General features: G+C 39.0%; 1 long non-coding RNA gene across 1 annotated transcript; it reads right to left on the bottom strand.

Annotated features, from left to right (window-relative positions):
- Window positions 1-9,674: 9,674 nt before the first annotated feature.
- On the bottom strand, window positions 9,675-11,611 carry LOC311082003. The gene is made up of 3 exons (XR_014606078.1): window positions 10,936-11,611; window positions 10,230-10,274; window positions 9,675-10,103 (listed from the first exon to the last, which is right to left on the bottom strand). It is a non-coding gene; the product is annotated as an uncharacterized lncRNA (long non-coding RNA).
- Window positions 11,612-12,135: the final 524 nt, after the last annotated feature.

Genomic DNA, 12,135 nt, shown 5'->3' with positions numbered 1-12,135 from the left:
ATTAGCATGCTAGGCTAACAAGGCTAGACTATCAATGCATGTGTCTTACCTCCAACACTCAAGTGAGGAGCAGCATACAAAAACATCTCTTCATCTTTTACTTCTTCACAAGATTCATCCGTTTGCTTCATTATATTCATCAAAATTTGTTCTGCCTCAGACAGTTCCATGTGGGCAGCATGCGTGTCAGCCATTTTAGTTAGTGCTGTTTAGGGGCACCACCCACTTACACCCTTCTGGCTCTGAAAAATACTGTAGGCTCTTGTATTGTTCAGAGCTAGAAGGGCGTAAGTGGACTTGCGCCCTTCTGGCTCCAAACAATGTGTAGGCCATACATGTATTTTTTAGAGCCAGAAGGGCGTAAGTGGACATACGCCCCTCTGGCTCCAAACAATGCTCAAACTTTTGTGTTAGGTCTTTGTTGTTTTGTTGCTTTATTCAATACAGGTTGATTTCTGATGCGTCTTTTTGGCACAACTAGATAGAGCTCATCAAAACCTTTAATTTGATATATAGAACTCCATTTTCACCCAAAATGCCACTTACGCCCCTCTGGTTCCAAGCCCTTGATATCCACTTCGTCCAGCACACTTGTGTAATAGTAATGGGAAGTTCGGATCATTTTACTGATTCGGATCTTTGAATCTCATTCATCAAAATGAACAAATCTTTTTTCGAGTCATTACGTTCATTTCAGAAGAATGTATTTAAAATGTTACATGTTAGTCAAATTCCCTAAACACATCAAATGTTGATCGCATTTAGAATAAGAAAAAAATTGCAATGCAAGGAAAAGGCCTAATAATGAGAAACAGAAACGATTAATTAATTTATTTGGATCTTCAGGCTATGCAGTCTGTTAGTTTATTTTGTGACATCCTCATAAACTGAACTTTGCAGTCTGTAGTACCGGATACAGAATTGATTAGTTCACGATTCCAAGTCTATTGACTTCGGGTTCAAGTCATTCGTTCATCACGTGACTGCCCCACATATAGGATGAGCTATGCAGTCGGTACCAGATACAGAATTGATTAGTTCATCTTCGGGACTTGAGAGATGAACTAATTATTTTTCTTTCCGTAACTGACAGCATAGCCTCTGTGGGACTGACGGGAAGAACGAAAGACTCTGATCTGAAGACTCGAGAGATGAACTAATCATTTCTGTTTCCAGTACAGAACCTATAGGATGTTGCGCATGCATGGTCACAAAATTACTCAGTCTATCATACACTATTTACAATTTACAAGTTTTGCTCAATATGTGGGAGCATATGAGCTCTGTAAAATGCCTCCAAAATCCCCAAGTTAGGCAGCCAGGAGTCATCACGGGAGATTGGGAATATCATGCACTGCTTAGGTGTCCAAATGATAAAGTGGCATGTGGTCTTCCCTGTAATGTTCAGCTGCCCCTGCACTTGGTGCCAGTAGCTGTGGTCCTTTTTCAGGTGGTAGGTGCCACCTTCCTGGTGAAGGTAAAAGCTCTTCTCTTTCACCGCTTCCTCAAAGGTACTGTCCCTCCATCTGTATGGACACTTCACCCCAATAATGCCCGTCTCTCCAACGAAACCTTCAGGGGTGGTACCAAGGATCCCAGAGTCAGCCAACCATTAACCAGACCCTCTGACCTTCAGGCCGGTGCCCTCCTCGAACGCAGCAATACCCTCTTTTTCATTCACTATGCCCCACTGCACAGCCAAAACTCCAGAAAGGTCCTGGTTCCCACAGAGCCTGTTGATGAGGGAAGGGGTGGCACGTTTTGCGGACAGCACGCTCCCAAAATTGCTAGCCGTTAGGCGACCTTTCCGCAGGGCATGCCAGAGGTGATTATCCTTTTGGCCCACTGTTGCTGTCTGGATGGCCATTAGTGGAGCTCAGGTTATGCACAGCCCAGATCATCAGAGCAGCAGCGTGACTGCATTTATATTCTCCACGAGGACATTCACAGGAGGTAGAGGTGACATCGGCCGAGTCACCAGTGGAAACCTGAAGAGAAGAGAAATAATGAAAAATCACACTCAACCACCTATTTATTTGTGACAACTTCATTTATATGTTTAATGCATCAATGTGATGGTTCTAAATAAACTGAAAGGATGCAACACACTTTACATTGTTATTCATTTGTTTATTCATTCATTGATTTAATCTCATGTTAGAATATTGTCACAGCTGAAAGGTGTAGAGATATTTCTGTTTGTGTTAGCTGGTGAATGTCAGATGATTGTATGATGCATAATTTCATGCCATGTGCTGTAGCCATCAGTATCACTGTCAATCTCAAAACAAGCACTCGACCTTAACTGACAATGAGAGTAATTGGTTTTATCCTGACAAAGACTATTAGTAAAATTCATCCAGTGACTTCAAACAAAATAAAAAAAAGAAAGAAAATTACAATTATTTTGAAAAGACATTAATCTGTGTTTAATGAGATGGTTTAGCATGTGTGTTCAGTGTGTAGTTTGTGTGTTTATTTCAAAGCCCTTTATGACACAGGACACTGCTGACAGGACAGGTTGAAGATGTTTCTGTTCAAAGGTTCCAAAACATGTAGCATGCATTCTACAACTTCACCAGACCCGACATGTCAAACTCTAACGACTCCATTCAACAAACGCCAACAAACAGATGGCCGGCGCACACTGACCCAACTGTTGGTGTTTGTTGGCGTTTGTTGGAGCAAGCTCCTTATGATGCAGTAGATCCGACTTATTTCAGTAAGTGACGAGGGCTGGAGTGAAATGGAAGTGCTGCAGCTGCCTGACCCAAACTGGAGATCCAATCCGCCCCAACCCATCCAAAGTTGCCTATGCGTTAAACCCAAACCCGACACGAGAAGCTCTCTCTCGCTCCTCTCACACACGCACACAACATAGGCTACAACTATCCCACATATTTCATACCTCTAAGCAAGTAGTCTCCGCTTTTCTTGTTGACCTTCAAAAAGAGCCTAATGTTAAGGAAAACGTAGGCCTAATCCCAAATTAATAATATAGGCTGGATTGGGCTGTGAAATATTATGGACTGTTGTAGCCTATGGATGGGAATCACCTGTGCATGCCATTTGAGCCATAAAAGAGGAAAAGGTGTAAATCACACGCTATTTTGCACATAGATATTTTCCAATTTTCCAGCAGGGATTTTGACCCGACCCATACGCAATATTTGGTATGTCGGCCTGCGCATAGGCTGTCAACCTAAGCAATTCTTATGCAAAAGCCTATGTTAAGACAGGATAGGTGGGTTAGGCTGCCTAGCCTACTTTACAATTATTTGTAATGTCTAGCATGTTGTGTTGTGTGTGGACGTGTTTATGAAACTGCTGGTAGCCGGGTCACGCTCTTAGACCAACCGCCTGCGAGGGTGAGGAAAATGAAAAGACTGGCTGGGAGTCCGATAGCAAGGCTGGTGGACCACGGTTCACGGGTGCAGATCTGGCGGTCCGCGGCGTTCTGCTCATCAGTTTCAGCGGCCCACGGGCAGGTTGCTGACAAATGCCTCAACAATTTCCCACTTGTGGTCCATGCTCATTTTATTTATGAAGTTATAGTTCATCCTTAATTGTAATAACATTTAATGTATTTTCTTAACCCTCTGGGGTCTGGGCTGTTTTTGGGGCCCTTGAGATGTTCTGACATGCCCTGACATTTGTGCTTTTTTCAGTTGCTTATAAACATATTAATGGCAAAGGTGTAAATTCACTCTATAAAGCACAAACAGGGCTACCATAATATGTGAGCCACGTGTATGTACATGTTTTCATTTTTAAGAGAATAATGTTTATGCATGGTTATAGAAAAAACTAAAAACTAAAATTTCTGAAATAAGGCCACAAAACACATAGTAAATATGTGTCAATAAGACTTTTGACTAATGGATGTCCTCGCCTAGAGTTTTTTCTTCAAAATTATGTGAAAATAGTCTTGCTTTATCGTTCACATAAAACCATACATTGATTTAAATTGATGTAAAACAGGTTTTGCTTGGAAAGCCAATATGCGAGGGGGGCGTGAACGAGGAGTGGTTTACACCTTAGAATACAATGTCCCACCCACTCTGCATAATGAGCCATTCATTCAGGTGTGACACTGACTGAGCCACAATGCAAGGACAAAAGATATATTTAGAAGAAGACTTATATTGACCATTTAAGATTTTGCTTACATCTATCTTGTAAATATGTTTTGCTATTTTATTAAAAAGGTTACAATTACAACAATAATTACAATTTCAACAATATTTCAAGTGTACTCTTTCTTTGTAAAAAAAAAATTATTATAGGCCTACATTTTATCTATGTATTCATTAGTTTGAATATAGTCAACATTGGAACAGCTAACATCTTAGTTGATGACTTTATTTTTGACTTTAGGAATTGCTAAACAAAAGCTTATTTGACGTGGCAGTATATTCTACAGTAAAGACTGTACCCAAATATAGTCAACAAGATGTTGTCTTTCATATTTCTCCTGACTGTAACGTTGTTTTCATGAAATATTAGGGCATATTGTTAATTTGCAGTTTAATACGTTGCTTATACAAATAGCCTACATTTTATTTCAACATATTTCAGTCGATTTTTACTCATCTCAGTATAGCAATACAGTTTGCTAAAACATCATCATTCATTCACACACGCGATTTAAATTTAACTTCTGGCAAAGATGAAGTTGATGATAGGCTATTGACTCGCGATCTTCGCAGTAGGCTAGTGAACGCACCGGAGAAATGCACATTTATTAGGCTACATAGTTTTTTGTTTTGGATGGTTTTGTTTAGAACCAGCTTTCTGTAAATATATTTCACATTTTTTAGACATGTGAGGCGAGTAGGCTACGGTCTGGTTCATGATGATCTCCAGTTCAAGCACCTTATGTTGTGATTGCTATATTTACTTTAAATCCAGGAAATTTGTTAATGAAAAAATTATTAAAATTAAGATACAATTGATACAAAACGAAATTCGTTTTAAAGAAAGGATTTGTACTTTCTGTTTTGAGGTCTCTGTGAAAGTTTGAAAGTCTTTTAGTGCTTTTTTTAGAGCGCTCGCGTCCATAATGGAGAACTGTCACGTAATATTGTTTTTTCCTCATAAATGCGAACACGAAAAATAAAAGACAAAAGACTTTTAAGTAAAACTTACTCCGAAATTGTGTCCTCGGCGGAATTCGCTCTTCAAAATGCTGCCGTTCGTCGTCTGAGGCATTGATCGGGGGGCGGGTGCGCTGCATACTAGATCACCTAAACTATTTACATGTGAATCGCGCCAGGGGGCGGGGCGGCCTCAGCTCATTTAGAGATAATGAGGTAGAAGGAAAAACGGTACCTCTCCTTGCTTTCAAATGGATTACATGAGTTGAAAACATTTGTTTTTTATATAAATTACTTCATTTAAAAGAAGAGATTTCAAGCTTCATAGAGACATATCTCACGTGCCTGTGTGAGAAGTATTCGCTGAGTTATGATTCATTTTCGGACGCGTTTCAGAATGGACTACACTGGCAGAGAGAAGGCAGAACTCGTCTCGTGTTTATTTTTCTTTATTTGGCAAAAAGCACAACAGTTTGTTTTTATTGTGAGTATACACAAAAATAATACACATTTAACAGGATCGATTGATGTATAACACAAGCATATAAAATAAAAATTAATATTAGAATTTTGATTACTTTTTGCACTGATAAGGAAAAAAGCGATCAGATCACGCCGGCGTGATTGCCGACCTCTAAGGGTTAATATCCACAACAAGTGAAAATTAAAAAGTGATGGTCAGCAAACCAGAAAGTGCACCACGCCACCGGTCTGATGCATGGACCGGTGCATGGTCTGCTCTTGGACCACCATCATATTCAGTTTATTAACTTGCCATGAATTATTACACAAATGTTCAGTAAATGCATGAAGAGGTATGCCTAGGCTAAATATTGTTTTGACAGTGGTATCATAAAATGCTTGATATGACTCATACCATATATAGCCTAGCTAAAGTGAACGATAATGCTAACTAACATTACCAACCTCCCTGCAAAACTCACCACAACTTTGTAGGTCTTGTCCCTCATGCTGGCCCTTACAAAACCCACAAGCTGACCCTCGGACACGCTACACTCAACTACATGACCCGATTTGAAGTGGTTTTCACCCCTTTGAACACTTTTGTTTTCCTCCTTGAAAAAAGCCATCATGGCAGCCAAGGAGATCATGATTGCACTGATAAGTCTACCGTGTAAAAACGCAACACAGGTTTTTTTTTATTAATTTTTTTTTATTAATGATCTTCAGTCTTCACGGACCTTCGCGGGGTTTAACCATACAGTTACACGAGTTCCACCAATCAGATGCATCACTGTGGGATTGTTCAGGATTGTGGGTAATGAAGTACTTATCCAAGACATCGCGAACAAAAGGCATTTATCCCAAAACAAGGTTAGTGCCCCATGAACTTTTGCCGTTTATATGAGCATATACAATCGCTTAGTACAGCCGTAGCTGGTTTTAAGTCTACCATGTATGGTTACGTTTTTATGGCTTATACCCCAACTGTCAATGGAGAAATTGTATTGAATTCTTACTTCCGGCACCGGCTGTGGGCGGGACTGTGATGCTCTATAAGAGTCTTATCTAGACAAACCATTGGTCATTTTATAACAAAATAAACATTTATATACTTTTTAACCACAAATGCTCGTCTTGCACTAGTTCTGCGATGCACCATGCATTACGTAATCACGTTGAAAGGTCATGCATGTTGCGGTTCAAAAAGGTAGGATAGGGCGAAAAACTCCATCTCGTTTTCTCCTCCAACTTCAAAATCGTCTGACATCGTCGTTTGAATGGCGTTTGACTTAGTCTTTGCACATTCACTTTGTAAACACTTGGTCAGTACTTCTGCCTACCTTCCGCGTGACCTTTCAACATGATTACGTAAAGTATATAAATGTTTATTCTTTTTATAAAATGGCTTATGGTTTGTCTAGATAAGACTCTTATTCCTCGGCTGGGATTGTGTAGAGACTTTGAAACTGCACTGAAACTCACATTTGGATCTTCAACCCGTTGGACCCCATTGAAGTCACTATATGGAGAACAATCCTGGAATGTTTTCCTTAATAACCTTAATTTCTGTTCCAATGAAGAAAGGAAAACATTCCAGGAAACATCTTGAACATGAACATCTTGGATGGTGTGATGGCGAGTAAATTATCAGGAAATTTTAATTCTGAAGTGAACTAATCCTTTAAGTAGTTAAGTAGTGGTCTGAACCAACGTAACTATTAATGTGACTATTGTCACAATTTGTTTGTAAAGTTTGTTTAAATGTTTGTTTAGATTTTTTTTATTTTATTAATGATCTTTGCTTTGAAATGTGCAAAACATGTTTCTTTATTTTTTGTTCACCCCTACAGTGTGTTTGTTCTTGTCTTATATGGGTGCCACAGTTTTCAATATTGTTAATGTACATTTTATTCTTGTTTAAGCTAAATACCTCTTCATATATTTGCAGCAGAGGTTTCAATCAAGACTGTCACAGTCATCCTCAGTCGCATTCACATCTAATGCACCCCCTTCATCGGCACCCTGTGCTGTGTTCACCTGTATAATGGCCTCATCAACCTCACGCCATCCTGCCCTGTCCTCCTCACCGTCACCACCTCCTGTGCCACCCACGTCATGTTCAGCCTTGCCTGGGCAGCCTTCATTATCCTCATCCTCGCCTGCTCCACCTTTATCTTCACCTTGTGCTGCATCAACACCTGTGGTTCACTCATCACAGATGTCTGAGACACTCTCATGAAGGGAGGTGGGTAGATTCATTTCCTGAATTATTGGGATGGTCTGGCTGTATTGCACAGGTAGAACTAACAATTGATTATATGAAATTATACATTATTTATATTTGTTTGTATTTCTCCTTTTCCAGCTATCTTCTATAAAGCTGCAGTCCATAGCTTTTCCTCTTTGTCACCATCTCTGTTCGAAATCTGCAATTGCAGTTATTTGCAGAATTATCAACTTTACGTGGGTTGTACATCGGCATAAAACAGCGCGGATTAATTTTGAGGAGAGTGTGTGCGGCTGTCAATCACCGCGCCGGTGTGGATACGGGCATTCAGAATCACAGAATATACTTTTTGGAAGTATGACCAACATAAGAATTTTCAACGGAAAATGATGTCTGAACAAGTAAGTAACATCCACTTTTGTTCTGATCAACTAAGGGGAAAAAAGCATTGCAGTAAATCGCGCTGATTAAATCTAACGATCGCTTCATATCATGTCTAACCGTGCAAATCATAGAAGAGCAGTTATTTTGTACAAACAAATAACAATCATAGTGCTATGAAATTAACGGTGTATGAACGGAATGCCTATTATGCATAAACATGTTATAATATAACATATAAACATCTTACGTCAGGAAAATTTTCACTTTACCGATCTGATTCAGATCCAATACCTGACAATGGAGGAGGCGGGTTTGATTTTCTTGGAGGTGAATTGCTTCCTCTCATAGTCATAGCTAGCACAAAATAATTCATATTTACTAATAGCAAAATGAGAAAGCCCGAACAAAGGAAACTCCGTAACTGTGTAAATTAAGCGAATAAGTGCGCTACTGTTACGTAATTAAACTATTGAAATGTCTTACTTAGCAAAATAAAGCCGTCTCTGTGTCCGTTTTGAACCCCTTTAAAACACGGAGTTCACACCATCTTTCAAAAGCCCTGCCGATGTTTATCACACACAATATAGCCTACTAGCCGGCACTCCTTCTTTATGTGTACAGATGTGATGTAATGACGCAAAGACATGAAAAGATTTCTCGCGGAAATCCACCAGTACCACTGGAATTAAAATCATTATTAAAAGCTAACCGATTTGAATCGAGCTAAGGCAAGCAGATAGTTTTGAACACTGGCTGGTTATGTTTTTATATATATATATATATATATATATATATATATATATATTGGATCATTTTTAACACAAAAAAAGTTACGGACAGCAGCTTTAACCCTCTGGAGTCTGAGGTGTTTTTGGGGCCCTTGAGATGTTTTGACATGACCTGACATTTGTGCTTATTTCAGCTACTTACAACATACTATTGGCCAACATGTAATTTTGTTGTATTCAGCACAAACTCTGCTACAATAATATGTGAGCAAAATGGATGTACATGTTTGCATTTTATAGAAAAAAAATATTATGCGTGGTTAGTATGTTTTGGGAAAAACATTGTCACTGCAATAAGGCCATTTAACACATACTGAATAGTTTTCCATAAGACTTTGGAATTACTATTCTTGTAGGCTAGAATTTTTTCTACAAAATGAGGTGAAAATCATTCTGACCACTCTTTCACAAACAACAATATAACGATTTTAATTTTGCATGTCAGTTTTTGTGTCAGCACTGCTGTATGTGGGCCATGAATATTAATGTGATTCACACCAGGGGTGTGACTAAAGACACTCCCCCCATGGCTAATGGGCCATCAAGGTGCTGTGAGGCAGCCTGAACAAAGAATGATGACCTAAGAATGATTCACTGATGAATAAAAAGTTAAAAAGAACAGCATTTATTCAAAATAGAAATCTTTTCTAACAATGGAAAGACTTAAAGTTATTACTATCACTTACATCCTTTCCAAAAAAGAAAGAAAAAAAGACCAAACTTTTGTTTTTTTTATAAAAAAATATTTTTATTCAAAGAATCCTGAAAAAACTATTACAGGTTATAAAAAATATATATTAAGCAGCACAACGGTTTCCAACACTGATTTAAAACTCATTGCCGTTTTCTGTGACACACCACAGAGCTCTGTTATAAGTTGCTCCATAAACTCTTTATGTGACAAGTTACCATGTAGCTCTTTGTGCACAATGAAAGAGTTGGTGGAAGCAATGTCCAAGAAGTGTAGAAAAATCTTACTGTACCACTTCATGGTTATGTGCTGTGTTGTGTAGTACTGTATCAGCTGATCAGACAGGTCAACAACCCCCATGTGTTTGTTGTAGGCAGTCACAGGTGCAGGACATGGAAATGTCTTTGTCCTCCATGTATCTTGTGTTTTCACCCTCATCTGCGCAGTGTCTCCTGTATAAGCAGAATGGATGGTTTTTGTCATTTCACACAAGAATAGGTAGGCTACTTTTATATTATGACGATGTAAACACAATTAGGCTACATTTCATCTGTAAAATATTACGTCTATGCACTTACTCGGTATGATTTCTCGATCGCACTGAGAACTGAAGGTTCACATTCCTAAAAAACAACATCAAAATAAAACTTTTAGCATACATTATACAAAGTAAACTGCTGAGCAAGTGATGGTTATGGACAAACAATGTATAGTTGATGGGCCATAGAACGGAGAAATATCTATTTATGGGCCATAGACCGCGTCACCGCGAGTATCTGTTGATGGGTATCCGCACGCATTTAGTGACACACGCAATGAACGGATCGTTCGCGAACGACACACATCACTACATTTCAAACATTTACACCTGTATTCACAAACATCTGTGCATAAGGCAGTATTGAAGCGTGTCTTAGGCTAACCAAAATCGAGCATTTATATAAAAATATAATGTAGACAGTAGCCTATATCACATATTTTACCGGAGGCTGAAACATATTTGCACTAAATCACATTAGTAGATATTCGCAAACAAGCTACATTACGCATAAAGAAGTATTTTAGCATTATTTCAGTGTCATAAGCTAATCAAAACTGAGTGAAATATATATGAAGTATATAAATTTAGCACTGAAAGGTTGCCTACCAGTCTAGTTCACATTTTAACATGTTTCTGTCTATTTATAGATGCATGTACGATATTAGGCTTAGTTCATGTTTTTACTCCAAACTCATTTCATAACATACATTTTAATCTGGCATGACCAGTTTAACATGTCTTACCTTAAAAATCTTCTCATCTTCAAATCGCGTTCTTCTGAGGTAAATCCCAAGGTAAACAGCACAGCACAGCACAAGGTAAACAGCACAGCACAGCACATCTTCAAACTCGATGAAAAGCAGAGAGGAGTAAGTTACCGAAGTCTCTTATTCTTTGTTTTGAGGTGATGAGGGCGTTTACAGGTCTGCGTTCTGCCGCGTGGATCATTTGCATGTCAATCGCTCGTGCGCGCGTGGGTGTGGTCACATTATAGTTAATTAGGATGTGTTTGAGAAACTGTACATGTCGCTGCTTTCTTACGGATTACTTAAACAGAGAATATTTGTTTTTTATATAATTTACATATTTTAAAAATAGAGACTCCAAGCGTTGTATAGACATGTGTTTTAAGTCTGTGTGACAAACATTCGCTGAGTTACAGGTCATTTTCTGTCGCGTTTCAGAATGAGTTTCACATTGAGAGAGACGGCAGAACGCGCATCATGTTTATTTTTCTTTATTTGGCGAAAAGCACAACACTTTGTTTTTATTATGAGTATGCACAAAAAAAATACACACTTAACAGGATCGATTGATGTACAACACAAGCATATAAGATAAAAATTAATATTAGAATTTTGATTTTGTTTGCACTGATAAGGAAAAAAAACGAGCCTATCGCGCCGGCGCGACAGCCGACCTCAGGGGGTTAAGGCCATCAAGAAAAAGACAGGTATGTGATTTGCCATGTGATACTTTATATGCTCAATTTTTATGCATAATTATGACTTTGCTTGCCAGTATCCGCAATACAATGAAACGTAATGTTACAGGAACCACTGCCTTGATTAAGTGTTAAATTCTCTCATTCAGTATTCAGAAAGTGTCATCTGTGACACAGACTACAGCAAAGTCACAGACTACATGTCACGGTTGGTGTATCCACTGTCTCATTCTAGTCTCGTGTGTTTGTGGGTGTGTCTCGTTAAGTTCATTGTTTCGGGTGGGCGTTGGCGCTAATCATCCCGATCAGCGGCAGCTAAATGTCATCTCGCAGCCTATTTAATGCCCTCTCTCCCGTCTCATGTTGTCAGATCGTTGTTTGAGTATCCCGTCCTCGTGCCTGTGCCTGTTCCTGTTCCCTCGTGTTTCCTGTGTACTGGACCCTGGATTACTTCACTTCTGATCTCACCGCGGATTCACCATCACCTTCACTCTGCACT

This window comes from Abramis brama (assembly GCF_963993115.1).
Source record: "Abramis brama genome assembly, chromosome: 4".
Classification (NCBI taxonomy): Eukaryota; Metazoa; Chordata; class Actinopteri; order Cypriniformes; family Leuciscidae; genus Abramis; species Abramis brama.
This window is presented reverse-complemented; position numbering and strand designations above follow the sequence as displayed.